Genomic DNA, 15,929 nt, shown 5'->3' with positions numbered 1-15,929 from the left:
ATTCCTGTTTTAAATTTTGGTTTTTTGGCTGTGAGGCATATGGGATCTTAGCTCCCCAGCTAGAAACCAAATCTGCACCCCTCCATTGGAAGGCAAAGTCTTAACCACTGAACTACCAGGGAAGTCCCTATTATTTTTTCATCTAAAGAAAATATGGCAGGATATTGATGTATAATAAATAGAGCAGGTTAGTGGATAATAGGTGATGAGCACAGCAGAGTCTGCCAGATACTTCTCTATAGCTTTTTACATAATGAATACATTTTTAAAGTTGGACCCAGACTGTAAATAATGTAAGAATCTTTGACAGAATGGCAACATCTATCCTTTACTCTATGTCCTATTTTTTAAAAATTCATTGCTATACTTTTTATTAAAGTGCAAATATACAAATATAAACCATAAACTGTAATAATCTATTCTTTAATATAAATATGACTCTGGAGGGTGGGTATAATTTAATTTTTCTAATAAAAACTCTTTTCAAAATTTCAAAAAGGAAATAAAAGAAAAAAATGAAGTTTCACTTTTAAGATGATAAACTAAATCAAGGCCACAGTCTTCTCTTTTGGGAGCAAATCCATAAAAATGTTGGCAAAATTGTTAATATATGCTTAAGTTTAAAACAAGAAAGGACACTCTAGTTGACTACAAAATGTGAAGAATCCATGAAAGGCAAAAAAATAGAGAGAAAGCTGAAAGCCACAAAAGGATGCCACTGGCCAGGATATAAAACAAAAACAACTCACACCCCCCCACACCCAAAAAAAAAAAGATGGGAAAAAAAGGAAAGGGTGGAAAAGCAAAAAATGTTTCTCACTCATAGAGAAAACTCAGGGCCAGAGAAGTCCTGAGTCAGTGGTGACTAACAGAGACCTGGTAATAAGAATACAGATGTAAGCCTGCACATTCCCACTACCACCAAGCATCAGCATGAAGGTGTCTGCCTCCAGGGAGGAGCAGTGATTGTGGATGCTTAGGTAAGAGAGACAGGTGCTATCCCAGATAGAAGGGGAACATTGCTAGTGGGCCAGGCTCACTCATGCCCATATCATCCCCCAGGTGTCCTCCTCGGTAAAGCAGTAATTGTGGTTCCCACCCAATCTGACAAATGTTCTGTGCACAGAACAGGCAGACACTAAGGGTCACTCAACTAAAGATAAGCACACAGGGATGGTTCACCAAACATCAACAACCTGAGAGAGGGAAACTTTGCAAACAGGACTGCTAATTCCAAGGAAATAGACTCAGGAAAGCAATTATGACAGGATTTTTTTATTAACAAAATGTTTTACATACTTAGAAGAGTATGAGGATAACATAACCATTAACTAAAAAGGACAGGCTATGAAAAATCACATCTTAATAGAAATTAAACTTTTGATATTTAAAAAAAAACTCAATAAATGGGCTGAGTTGCAGAATAGATACATCTAAAGGAGGAATCTGAGGCCAGAAACTCTCAGAACAGGGAAACAAAGAATGGAAAAGAAGAAACTACATAAGAAAATTAGTGAGGGGAAAGTAGGGGGAAGAAAAACGAACATTAAACATAGCCCACAACTGAAGATATACATGTAACTTCAGAAAGAAAGGACCCAAGGCATGCTAAAATAAATCTCACACACACCTACCAGATGTGAAAACTTGAGATAAAACCTCTATGATTAAAACAGCATGATACCATGCATGACTAGACACAGGCCAATGGAACAAAAGAGAAAATCCAGAAATGCAAAATTTTAGTTTTCAATAATGTACTATCTCAAATCAGCAGGGAAAAGATGGGCTTTAAGGAAAAAATTGTGTTGGTACACTAGACTATCATAGAGAAGATAAAACTTGATCAGTTTCTTATACTACACCCCAGGATAAACTCCAAACAAATCAGAGTTCTAAAAGTTAAAAATGAAACCATACAAGTATTAGAAAAAAAATGGATGAAAATTCAGCATGATTGGAAAAAGTGGGAAAAACTTTTCTTACTCTGTTTCAAAATCCAGAAGTAATTAAAAACAAAAACATAAATTTGACTTCAAGAAAGTCAAGGTTTTACAGGACCAAAAAAAAAAAAAAAAATCAATAGCTCCTGTATACTAACTCTAACCAATTATAATTTGCAGTAGGAAAAAAAAAAAAGATACCATAATGTATCTTCAGTTCAGTTCAGTTCAGTCGCTCAGTCGTGTCCAACTCTTTGCGACCCCATGAATCACAGCACGCCAGGCCTCCCTGTCCATCACCAACTCCCAGAGTTCACTCAGACTCACGTCCATAGAGTCAGTGATACCATCCAGTCATCTCATCCTCTGTCGTCCCCTTCTCCTCCTGCCCCCAATCCCTCCCAGCATCAGAGTCTTTTCTAATAAGTCAACTCTTCACATGAGGTGGCCAAAGTACTGGAGTTTCAGCTTTAGCATCATTCCTTCCAAAGAAATCCCAGGGCTGATCTCCAGAATGGACTGGTTGGATCTCCTTGCAGTCCAAGGGACTCTCAAGAGTCTTCTCCAACACCACAGTTCAAAAGCATCAATTCTTCGGCGCTCAGCCTTCTTCACAGTCCAACTCTCACATCCATACGTGACCACTGGAAAAACCATAGCCTTGACTAGATGGACCTTTGTTGGCAAAGTAATGTCTCTGCTTTTCAATATGCTATCTAGGTTGGTCATAACTTTCCTTCCAAGGAGTAAGCATCTTTTAATTTCATGGCTGCAGTCACCATCTGTAGTGATTTTGGAGCCCAAAAAAATAAAGTCTGACACTGTTTCCACTGTTTCTCCATCTATTTCCCATGACGTGATGGGACCGGATGCCATGATCTTTGTTTTCTGAATGTTGAGCTTTAAGCCAACTTTTTCACTCTCCACTTTCACTTTCATCAAGAGGCTTTTGAGTTCCTCTTCACTTTCTGCCATAAGGGTGGTGTCATCTGCATATCTGAGGTTATTGATATTTCTCCCAGCAATCTTGATTCCAGCTTGTGCTTCTTCCAGCCCAGGGTTTCTCATGATGTGCTCTGCATATAAGTTAAATAAGCAGGGTGACAATATACAGCCTTGATGAACTCCTTTTCCTATTTGGAGCCAGTCTGTTGTTCCATCTCCAGTTCTAACTGTTGCTTCCTGACCTGCATACAGATTTCTCAAGAGGCAGGTCAGGTGGTCTGGTATTTCCATCTCTTTCAGAATTTTCCACAGTTTATTGTGATCCACACAGTCAAAAGCTTTAGAATATACCTAATAACAAATGTGCAAGCAATAGTACAGCTATAAGATTTAATTTAAAATAATTAAAACATGACCTAACTTAAAAGATAATCCATTTTTGAGAATGGGAAGATTTATCATAATAAAGTTATCAATTCTTTCCCAAATAATCTAGAAGTTCAATGTAATCATAATTCTGTTAGGTAGGTAGAATAGGGAAAAGGAGTCCAAAATGGCGGTGGCTAAAAGACAAGGAAGGTCCGAGGACCAGAGTGAAGACTTCAGGCAGAACAAACAGAACAAACAGCACTCCTGGCTAAGCCCAATTTGCATAGGGCAGGCCCAGGTGGAGCACCAAATAGCCAGGAGTGCTGTTTGTTCTGTTTGTTCTGCCTGAAGTCTTCACTCTGGTCCTCGGACCTTCCTTGTCTTTTAGCCACCGCCATTTTGGACTCCTTTTCCCTATTCTACCTACCTAACAATTCTAATACCAATAGTATTTTTCAAGGAATTGCATTAGGTGATTCCAAAATGCATATGAGGATGGAGAAGGGAAAACTGGGCGAAGGCAATCAAAAGGTACAAATTTCCAGTTACAAGTATTAACAATGTAATGTACAATATGATAAATATAATTAATAGTGCTATATGTTATATATGAAAGATGTTAAGAGTAAATCCTGATAGAAAACCTAGAGATAAACCCACACACCTATGGGTCACATAATCTATAACAAAGGAGGCAACATTATACAATGGAAAAAAACCGACTCTGTAATAAGTGCTGCTGGGAAAACTGGACAGCTGCATGTAAATTAATGATATTAGAACACTTCCTAATGCCATACACGCAAACAAATTCAAAAGGGACTAAGAGCCTGAATGTTAGACTTGACACTATCAACTTCTAGGAGAAAACACAGACAGAACACTCTGACATAAACCACAGCAAGATCTTTTTTGACCCATCTCCCAGAGTAATGAAAATGAAAACAAAATAAACAAATGGAACCTAATTAAACTTAAAAGCTTCTGCACAGCAAAGGAAACCATAAATAAGACAAAAAGGCAACCTTCAGAATGGGAGAAAGTATTTTCAAAGCAAATGACAAAGGTTTAATCTCCAAAATAAAGAGCTCACGCAACTCAATATGAAAACAACAAACAACCCAATTTAAAAAATGGGCAGAAGATCAAAATAGACATTTCCCTGAAGAAGACACATAGATGGCCAAAAAGCATATGAAAAGATGCTCAACAACACTAATTATTAGAGAAATGCAAATCAAAACTACAATGAGGTGTCACCTCACGCTGGTCAGAACGATATCATCAAAAAATCTACAAACAATAAATGTTGGAGAGGGTGTGGAGAAAAGGGAGCCCTCCTGCACTGTTGGTGGGAATGTAAATTGATACAGTCACCATGGAGAACAAGGGCTTCCCAGGTGGTGCTAGTGGTAAAGAACCTGCTTGCCAATGCAGGAGACATAAGAGACAGAGGTTCGATCCCTGCATCAGGAAGATTCCCTGGAGAAGGAAATGGCAACTGACTCCAGTATTCTTGCCTAGAGAATCCCATGGACAGAGGAGTCTGGTGGGCTACAGTCCATGGAGTCATAAAGAGTCGGACATGGACCAAGAACAAGATGGTGGAGGAGCGGATGGATGTGGAGTACATCTCTCTCCATGGATACATCAGGAATACACCTTCAGACACAGAAGTGCATGCAGAACACCAGCTGAGAGCAGACGAGAGTACCTGACCAGCGGAAAAGAATATAAAGAATCACACAAAACTCAGTAGGAAGTGGGAAGTGGGGGGAAAACAGGAGCGTTAGTAGGACTGGACCTGCCCTCAGCAGGTGGAGAAACTGAAACAGAGGTCTAATCCCCACACTGGGGCAACTGTCTGAGTCAGAGGAGAAACATTTAAGGCTGAGAGTGAAAGAGCTGATCTGTGGCAGCCTAAATGGAATGGGAATCAGACAGTCCTTACTGCGGCCGTACATACCTCAGACAGGGACACAGGTCCCCTAGAAGGCACAGTGGCTGGGAGCTAGAGTTTAGGGATTGTGGAGCTTCCCAGGGTGAGGGCTGCTGGTGACTGTGGAAAGATGGAATTAGGGGATGTGAAGGAGAAGATCGTGGTGGGAAATGCCTGTGGAGCAGTCAGGCAGCCATGGGAGCTAGGGGATATTGCTGACTCATGAGTAGGGGGTGGAGCCATTACCATAGCCTCTCTCTCCCCACAAGCCAGCATCTGCAGCTGAACAATAGAGAGGCTGGTCCATCAAGTGCCTGACACACCCGAACTACAGAGTAGGACCCCACCCAGTGTGCCCCTTTAAGTGCCTGATGCACCAATCTACAGAGTAGGACCCCAGCCAGGGTGGCCCCTCTATGTGCCTGAATGGGCGGAGCTATGGAAAAGACTGGCCAAAGAGGCCTTCTGATTGTCAGCTACCAGAGGCTCACAAAAAGACACTGATAGGACCACAACTCCTGCAGTGGAGGCAGTCCATGTCCCTACACACTTGGCACCGCCAGGGTCCCCACAACCCAAGCAGCTGCACCACCTTCACACTCAACACTCACTGGGGCAGAGCTGCCACAGGCAAAAAAAAAGTCTTGCGTCTATGCATGCAGGGTCACTTCAGTTGTGTCCAGCTCTTTGTCACCCTGTGGACTGTGGCCTGCCAGGCTTTTTTGTCAAGGGAGTTCTCCAGGGAAGAATACTGGAGGGTACGGGCCAATACTGGTTTCCATGCCCTTCTAGAGCACTGTATTTCCTGCTGCCCTACCTGCCAACTCCCCTGAATACCTGGTGCTGCCAGAACCGCTTGTGACCCAAGCAGCTGCACCACCTCCACACCTGGCCCTCATTGGGGCAAACCCAAATCCTCCAGGGCAGCCTAAGGAGCAAACCCCAGTGGATGACCCACATGCAGAGGTGGAAATAAAACCACAATTGAAACCCAGGATCAGTGTGGCTAAGGAAGAAGACCCAAAACCTTCCCACCAGCCTTACAAGCTGTGGATTAAATCCACAGGATCAACTAGGCAGACTCTGTGTCTATGGAATATATAAAAGGACACTGAGAGCTCCCACAAAAGAAAATGCACTAGTTCTGATAGCTGTGGACATTGAAGGCAAGAACACACAGGAGTAGGACCAGATTAGATTATGAGATGCACCCCACAGCAGGTCCAGAGACCAGCACAGTGTTGGAGGGCATCCTAGGAAGGTGGGGTGGGCTGTGACTCCCAGTGAGGGAAAGGACTCTGACAGCAGTGACTCAAGAAAAAAACATTTATTATTTTTGTGTTTTGACTTGTTCTATAGATTCTTCTGGATTTTTTTTCCTTTTTTTTTTTTTTTTTCCCATTTTCCCCCCTCTGTTGTAGTTGTCAATTTTATTGGCAGTATGAAATCTAATTAAGCTTTTGGGCTTTTTTTTTTCCTTAGTCACATTTTTTATTGTTGTTATAAACCTCTACCTCTACATTGGACATTTGCTGTTCTGTGGAGTTTTCCTCTTTTTTTATGTTTTTTTTTCTTCCTTTCTTCTTTCCTTTTTTTCTTTTCTCTTTTTTTAATTTTAATTTTTAAAATCTATCATTTTTTCTATATTTATTCCTTTGTTTGCTTTTCCTACTATTCTTTTCCCCTCACAGTTAATCTTTAATGTATATAAATCTTCTTTATCTACCTCTATTTAACTTTGCATATCTATTCTTTCTTTCTTTTCTTTCTTTCCTCTCCTCTCAACATATTTGTTAGCTTTATTTTCATTGCCTTATTCCCCACTTGGCACCTTGCTTTGGTTTTGTTTTCTAGTCTGTGCTTTAGTTAGTTTTGTTCTTAACTGGTAAATATAATTTTTGGTTTCCTTTGGTTGCCAGGTCAATCTATTGTACTTTATTTTTGTTGGACTGTTTTGATTTTGCTTATGGGTGTATATGTATATGTGTACATTCCATTATTTCAATTATTATTTGTCTGATTTTGTAACTACCATTTGTCTGGGGTTCATCTTTGGTTTCTCGTTTTGGGGTATTTCTTTCAATCTCAATGCCATAACAAACCACTTGTGGAATCTTCATTCCTGACCAGAGATCAAGCCCTGAGCCTTTGGAGTGGGAGCACTGACTCCAAGACGCTAGACTACCAGAGAACTAACCCTCGGGAGTATCAAATAGTGAGAACTCACACAAAGGAAACCACTTGAATACAAGACCCAGCATCACCCAACCACCAGTAGCACCCTGTGCAGGAGCTTCATCTAAACAACAAACAAAAGTACAAACCCAATCAGCAGCAGACAGGATTACCACCTTACTGAGCCTTGCCCATCAGAGGGGGGAAAAAAAATTCAGCACAAATCTCACCCTATATGATGCTTACAGAAACCACTGGACCAACCTTAGGGAAAAGGAGACCTCAAACACAGTAAGTTTAAAAAAATACTAATAATGAAAAGGCAGAGAAATACTACACAAATGAATGAACAAACTAGAAACACAGAAGTCCGAATAAATGAAGAGGAAATAGGCAAACTACCTGAAAAAGAATTCAGAACAATGATAGCAAAGATGATCAAAACCTCGAAAACAGAATGGAGAAAATTGAAAAGAATCAATTAACAAAGACCTACGAGAATTAAAGAATAAACATACAGAGACAAACAACACAATTACTGAAATTAAAAATACTCTGAAAGGAATCAATAGCAGAATATCTGAAGCAGAACAAATCAGTGAGTGGAAGATAAAATGGTGGAAATAACTTCTGAAGAGCAGAATAAAGCAAGAAGAATGAAAAGAACTGAGGATAGTCTCTGAGATCTCTGGGACAATATAAAATGCACCAACATTTGAATTATAGGGGTCCCAGGAGAAGAGAAAAAGAAAATTTTTGAAGAGATTATAGTTGAAATTTTCTCCAACATGGAAAAGGAAATAATCAATTAAGTCCAAGAGGTGCAAAGAGTCCCATATAGGATAAACCCAAGGCGAAACAGGCCAAGACATATACTAATCAAACTAACAAAGATTAAACACAAAGAAAGAATATTAAAAACAGTGAGGGAAAAGCAATAAGTAACATACAAGGGAAACCCATATGCTTAACAGCTGATCTTTCAGCAGAAACTCTGCAGGCCAGAGGGGAATGGCAGGATATATTTAAAGTACTGAAAGGGAAAAACCTACAACCAAGATTACTGTACCTGGCAAGGATCTCATTCAAAATTGACAGAGAAATAAAAAGCTTTTCGGAAAAGCAAAAGTTAAGAGAATTCAATACCACCAAACTAGCTTTATAACAAATGTTAAAGGGACTTACATAGTCAAGAAATACAATGGAAGAAAAAGATCTACAAAATCAATCCCCAGACAACTAAGAAAATGGCAATAAGAACATATATATCAATAATTACTTTGAATGTAAACGGATTAAATCCTCCAACCAAAAGACACAGACTGGTTGAATGGATACAAAAACAAGATCCATATATATGCTGGCTATACTTCAGACCTAAAGACACATTTAGACTGAAAGTGAGAGGATGGAAAAATATATTCCATGCAAATGGGAAGCAAAAAAAAACTGGAATAGCAATCTTCATAACAAACAAAATAGGCCTTAAAATAAAGACTATTACAAGAGAAAAGGAAGAACACTATATAATGATCAAGGGATCAATCCAAGAGGAAGACATAACAATTGCAAATATCTATGCACCCAACATAGGAGCACCTCAATACATAAGACAAACACTAAAAGACATAAAAGGAGAAACTGACAGTAAAACAATAATAGTAGGAGACTTTAACACCCCACTCACACCAATGGACAGATCATCAAAACAGAAAATTAATAAGGAAACACAAGTCTTAAATGATACATTAAGTGAGATGGGTCTCATTGATATCTTCAGGACATCCCATCCAAATGTAAAGAATGCACCTTCTTCTCAAGCACACATGGAACATTCTCCAGAATAGACCACATTTTGGGTCACAAATCAAACCTCAGTAATTTTAAGAAAATTGAAATCATATCAAGCATCTTTTCTGACAACAATGCTTTGAGACTAGATATCAATTACAAGAAAAAAAACTGTAAAAAAACACAAACACATGGAGATTAAACAATATGCCTCTAAATAACCAACAGGTTATTGAAGAAATCAAAAGGGTAATCAAAAATTTTCTAGAAACAAATGACAATGAAAACATGTCAAGTCAAAACCTATGGGATACAGCAAAAGCAGTTCTAAGAGGGAAGTTTATAGCAATACAATCCTACCTCAAGAAACAGGAAAAACATCAAATAGACAACCTAACTTTACACCTAAAACAACTGGAAAAAGAAGAACCGAAAAAAAATTAGCAGAAGGAAAGAAATAATAAAGATCAGAGCAGAAATAAATGAAAAAGAAATGAAAGAAACAATAGTAAAGATTAATAAAACTAAAAGCTGGTTCTTTGAGAAAGAGTCAGACATGACTGAAGTGACTTAGCACAGCACATGGAGAACAGTATGGAGGTTCCTTTAAAAACTAAAAATAGAACTACCATATGATCCAGCAATCCCACTACTGGGCATATACTCAGAGAAAACCATAATTCAAGAAGACATGTGTACCCCAATATTCATTCCAGCATTATTTACAATATTCAGGATGTAGAAGGAACCTAAATGTCCATTGACAGATGAATGGATAATGCAGATGTGGTACATAGAGGCTTCTGGCTCAAGATGGTGGAGTAGTGCTCTTATCTCCTCCTGTGAGAAAATCAAAACTGCAACTAGCTGTTGAACAACCATCAATAGGAAGATGCTGGAACCCACCAAAAAAGATACCCCATGTCCAAAGACAAAGAATAAGCCATGCAAGATGGTAGGAGGGGCACAATCATGATAAATACAAATTCCATACCCACTGAGTGGTGGCAACAGACTGGAGAACAACAGCAGCAAAGTACCTTCACTATTGTGAAGGTTCTGAACCCCATGTCAGGCTCCTCAGCCTGGGGATCTGACAAAGGGACTGGGAATCCCCAGGGAATCTGGCCTTGAGTGCCAGCAGGATTTGATTATAGGCTTCCAGAGGACTGAGGGAAACAAAGACTATAGTCTTGGAGGGCACAATCAAAATTTTTCACACACCAAAACCCAGAGGAGAGGAGCAGTGACCCAACAGAAGATTGAACCAAAACTACGTGCAGTGTTAGAGGACCTACTGTGGAGGTGTGGGTCAGCAGGGGATCGCACAGGAAGTGGGGTGCTGGAAGGTCTCCCTTGGTATAAACCCTCTGCAAGTTAACTGTTAACTCTACCATAGAGCCTACAGACCCCAGGGCTGGGTTGCTTCAGGCCAAACAACTACCAGGGAGGGAGTGCCACCCACCCATCAGCAGATAACTGGATTAAAACTTTACTGAGTGAGGCCCTGCCCACTGGAGCAAGACCCAGTTTTTCCCATTGCCAGTCCCTCCCATAAATGAAAAGTGAAGTCGCTCAGTCTTGTCCGACTCTTTGTGACCCCATGGACTGTAGCCTACCAGGGATTTTCCAGGCAATAGTACTAGAGTGGATTTCCAGTCCCTTTCATGAACAAGCATAAATGGCCTCTCAGCCTCATCCATCAGAGGGCAGATAGGAGAAGCAAAAAGCAGCACAGTCTCAAGCAGCTAAAACAAAAACCATATTACAGAAAGTTAATCACGACAAAATAGCAGAAAGTTATGTTCCAGATGAAGGGACAAGATAAAATCTCAGAATAACAACTAAGTGAAGTGGAGACAGGCAACCTTCCAGAAATAGAATTCAGAATGATAGTGAAGATGATTCAGGATCTCAGAAAAACAATGGAGGCAAAGATGGAGAAAATGCAATAAATGTTTACCAAAGACCTAGAAGAACTAAAGAAGTAACAAACTAAGATGAATAATACACTAAAAGAAATCGACAGCAGAATAACTAAGGCAGAAGAATGGGTAAATGACCTGGAGGTCAGAATGGTGGAAATCACTGCCACAGAACAGAATATAGAAAAAGAATGAAAAGAAATGGAGACAGCCTAAGAGACCTCTGGGACAACATCAGACACACCAACATTCGCATTATAGGGGTCAGAGAGAGAAGACAGAGAGAAAGGAGCTGAGAATATTTGAAGAGATAATAGCTGAAAACTTTCTGAGCATGGGAAAGGAAATAGTCAACCAAGTCCAGGAAGCACAGAGAGTCCCAGAAAGGATAAACGCAAGGAGTAACACATCAAGATAAATAGTAATCAAACTGACAAAAATTAAAGACAGAGATAAAGTATTAAAAGCAACACAGGAAAAATGACAAATAACATATAAGGGAACTCCCATCAGGCTACCAGCTGATTTCTCAACAGAAACTCTACAAGCCAGAAGGGCGTGATATATTTAAAGTGATGAAAGGGAAGAACCTACAACCAAGAATACTATACCCAGCAAGACTCTCCTTCAGTTTTGATGGAGAAATCAATAGCTTTCCACACAAACTAAGGTTAAGAGAATTCAGCACCACCAAAACAGCTTTACAACAAATGCTAAAGGAACTTCTCTAGGCAGGGAACACAAGAGAAGGAAAAGACCTACAGAAAATAAACCCCAAACAATTAAGAAAATGGTAATAGGATCATACATATTGATAATTACCTTAAATGCACCAACCAAGACATAGACTGACTGTGTGGATGAAAACATGTGCATGTATGCACTTCTACTTACCACATCACTCTGCTTGACACCTCCGCCCTCCCCCGCCAAAATTCTATGTAATTATTTTATATTGTTAAATTAATCACGTTCCCAGTATGGCTTGCAATTGTAATTATCTTTTTGGTTTTTTTGGCCTGGCTATTGATTGTGAAAGCTGACAAACATCTTTTACTACTGTGATTGTGTAACTATTACTCACTTTATACCATTGTATCATGACTGATCATCAGAAAAGTAATAGAACTGTATATCACCAAAACTAGGATTTAATAGAAAACCCTGTAATCACTTTTTAAATTACACGTGCATATGAGAATTATCTTGAAATTTTTTGAAAAATACAAATGTTCAGGTATTGCTTTTTTTCTCCAGAGCTCCAGATAAGTTTCTAATGAGCAGTCATTTTTAAAAAATAACTGGACTATATGATGATCTTTTACTTTTATCTAGTTTGTTTCAGTTTTTCTACTTCATATTCAGTGCTCCCATTTCATTTAGTTTATGTTCCCTAATTTCTCTTTTTTTTTTATGTTCTATTCTCAGCCTTTATCAAGTGTAGTAGAAAAGCTTTTGTGTATATATATATATATATACACAAATGCATAATATATACATCTTGGAAAACATGAATTTTTGCCCAACTAAAAAAATTATAACATATTGATTCCACTTGTTGGACTTATTATAAATAGAATGATAGATTTCTAATCAAAAAATAGATATGCAACAAGCAGCAAAGGCTTACGATATAACATAGGGAACTATAGCCAGTATCTTATAATAACCCATGATGGAAAATAATTTCAAAAATAACATATGTGTATTTGCATAACTGAATCACCTTGCTGTGCACCTGAAATATTGTAAGTCAACAATACTTCAATAAAATATATCTATTTTTAAAAAAATACTTCAATAAAATACAAAGATGTTGTACATATATACAATGGAATATTACTCTGCCATTAAAAGAAATAAAACTGGGTCATTTGTAGAGATGTAGATGGACCTAGAGTCTGTTATACAGAGTGAATTGTGTCAGAAAGAGAAAAACAAGTATCATATATGTGGAATCTAGTAAAAGGGTACAGATGAACTTATTTGTAGGGCAGGAATAGAAACACAGACATACAGAACAGACATGTGGACACAGGGGAAGAAGACAAGGATGGGACGAATGGAAGATTAGGACTGAAATATATACATTACCATCTGTAAAATAGATAGCTAGTGGGAACCTGCTATATAGTACAAGGAGCTCAGCTCACTGCTCTGTGATGACCAAGATGGATGGGACAGGGGTGGGGAGGGGGGAGAAGGTCCATGAAAAAGGGGATTTATGTATACATATAGTTGATTCACTTCATTGTACATCAGAAACAAAATATTGTAAAGCAATTATACATCAATAAAAAAAGAAGAAATCCTTAGAGTTATCACAACGAAGATTTTTTTCTATTTCTTTAATGTTGTATCAATATGAGATGATGAGTGAGTGAGAGTCACTCAGTCGTGTCCAACTCTTTTGCAACCCCATGTACTGTAGTCTGCCAGGCTCCTCTGTCCATGGAATTCTCCAGGCAAAAATACTGGAGTGGGCTACCATTTTCTTCTCCAAATATGAGATGATAAACATGCACTAAACTTACTGTGATAATCAAGTTAATTAACTAAATGCATATATAAACATAAAAATGGTTCATCTACTTTGGAAGACAGTTTGGCTGTTTCTTATGAAACTAAACATCCTCTTACCATGTGATCCAACAATTGTATCCCTTGATATTTACCCTTAGGAGCTGAAAACTCATGTCCACATAAAAACTTGCCCATGGATGTTTATAGTACCTTTATTCATAATTTCTAAAACTGAAAGCTGCTAAGATATTCCTCAGTCTGTGAATGGGTAACTGTGATATATTCAGATAATGGAATAGTATTCAGCTCTAAAAAGAAATGAGCTATCCTGTCATGAAAAGATATAGAAGAACCTTAAATACATATTACCAAGTGAAATAAGCCATCTGAAAAGGCTACATACATACTGTATGATTCAAATCCTATGACATTTTGAAAAGGCAAAACTATGAAGACAATATACCAGTGGTTGCCAAGGTTAGGAGGAAGGAAGGATGAGTAGGTAGAGCATATGGAATTTTTAGGGAAGTGAAAATATTCTGTACAGTGACCTAAGGATGTATACATGTCATTATACATTTTTGCAAACCCATAGAATGTACAACACCAAGCATTAATCCTAATGTAACCTATGGACTTTGGGTGACATGGCAACATAGGTCTATCACTGTAACAAATGTACTACTTTAGTGAAGATGTTGATAATAGGGGATGCTGTGCATGTGTGGGAGCAGGAAATATATGGAAAATCTCTGTGCATTTCCCTCAATTTTGCTAATAAGCATAAACTTCTCTAAAATTTTTATCTTAATAGAAAAATAAATTTATTTTTTTTTAATTTTTAAAATGTAAATATACAAATGTAGTAAAAGCAAGTTTAGAAAAGAAGAGAGCTTACCCTACCAAACATCAAAACATATTCTAAAACTGTAGGAATTAATACTGTTTGTATTATTGTAAGGATAGGCAATAGACCAGAAGAATGTAATTGACAGCTCAAAAATGGATTCATGTGAAACAGAAGGAAACTGGATCTCTTAATAATGTTATTGAGATAACTGATTCTCCATTTGGGGAATAATTATGTCCCTACATACTATTCTCACAAGTAAATTCCAGGGAGGAATAAATTAGGAGTAAGCCTGGCATGCTGCAGTCCATGGGATCACAAAGAGTCAGCAACTGAACTGAACTGATGGGATTAGCAGATACACACTCTATATATAAAACAGATAAACAAGAATTTACTGTATAGTAGAAGCAACTATCGGAGAAGGCAATGGCACACCACTCCAGTACTCTTGCCTGGAAAATCCCATGGGCGGAGGAGCCTGGTGGGCTGCAGTCCACGGGGTAGCGAAGAATCGAACACGACTGAGCGACTTCACTTTCACTTTTCACTTTCATGCATTGAAGGAGGTGGCAACCCACTCCAGTGTTCTTGCCTGGAGAATCCCAGGGACGGGGGAGCCTGGTGGGCTGCCATCTATGGGGTCACACAGAATCGGACACGACTGAAGCAACTTGGCAGAAGCAACTATATTCAGTATCTTGTAATAAGCTATAATAGAAAAGAATTTGAAAAAGAATATATATACCACTTTGCTGTACACTTGAAATTATTAATAACACAATATTATAAATCAACACTTCTTCAATTTTTTTTTTAAAAAGGAAATTTCAGATAGAGGAAAGACCTAAACTTTCTAAAAAAGTCAAACTTGTAGAAGAAAATGGGAGGTTAGAAAGTTCTTTCAAATAACAAACAGATATAAATTAAAACTTTTAAATTTGACTAAATAAAAATATAAAAGTTAACAGATCTCTTCAAGAAATTTAGAGATACCAAGGGAACATTTCATGCAAAGACGGGCACAATAAAGACAGAAAGAGTAAGGACCTAACACAAGCAGAAGAGATTAAGAAGAGGTGGCAAGAATACATGGAACTGTACAAAAAAGTCTTAATAACCTGGATAACGGTGATGGTGTGGTCACTCAACCCTAGAACCAGACAGCCTGGAGTGTGAAGTCAAGTGGGCCTTCAGTTCAGTTCAGTTCAGTCGCTCAATCCTGTCTGACTCTTTGCGACCCCATGAATTGCAGCACACCAGGCCTCCCTGTCCATCATCAACTCTCAGAGTTTACTCAAACTCATGTCCATCGAGTCACTGATACCATCCAGCCATCTCATCCTCTGTCATCCCCTTCTACTCCTGCCCCCAATCCCTCCCAGCATCAGGGTCTTTTCCAATGAGTCAACTCTTTGCATGAGGTGGCCAAAGTATTGGAGTTTCAGCTTCAGCATCAGTCCTTCCAA

At 38.6% G+C, this 15,929-nt stretch overlaps 1 long non-coding RNA gene across 14 annotated transcripts in view; it reads right to left on the bottom strand.

Annotated features, from left to right (window-relative positions):
* Positions 1-15,929, bottom strand: part of LOC147369365 (uncharacterized) — a 166,979-nt gene that overhangs the window by 61,634 nt on the left and 89,416 nt on the right. For 3 of the 14 annotated variants that reach the window (XR_015167384.1, XR_015167391.1, XR_015167385.1), the window contains one exon: positions 13,248-15,171. The exons of 2 other annotated variants lie outside the window; for them this stretch is intronic. This is a non-coding gene — a long non-coding RNA (uncharacterized LOC147369365). Of the gene's footprint in view, positions 1-13,228; positions 15,172-15,929 lie in introns of those variants that run through there. 9 more of the 14 variants (XR_015167386.1, XR_015167387.1, XR_015167401.1 and 6 more) reach the window with 8 other exon arrangements.

This window comes from Bos grunniens, chromosome 7, assembly GCF_055505025.1.
Source record: "Bos grunniens cultivar Pamir isolate PY7600 chromosome 7, Bosgru_T2T1.0, whole genome shotgun sequence".
In the NCBI taxonomy this organism is placed as follows: domain Eukaryota; kingdom Metazoa; phylum Chordata; class Mammalia; order Artiodactyla; family Bovidae; genus Bos; species Bos grunniens.
The sequence above is the reverse complement of the archived record's forward strand: the minus strand, read 5'-3'. Positions and strand labels throughout refer to the sequence as shown.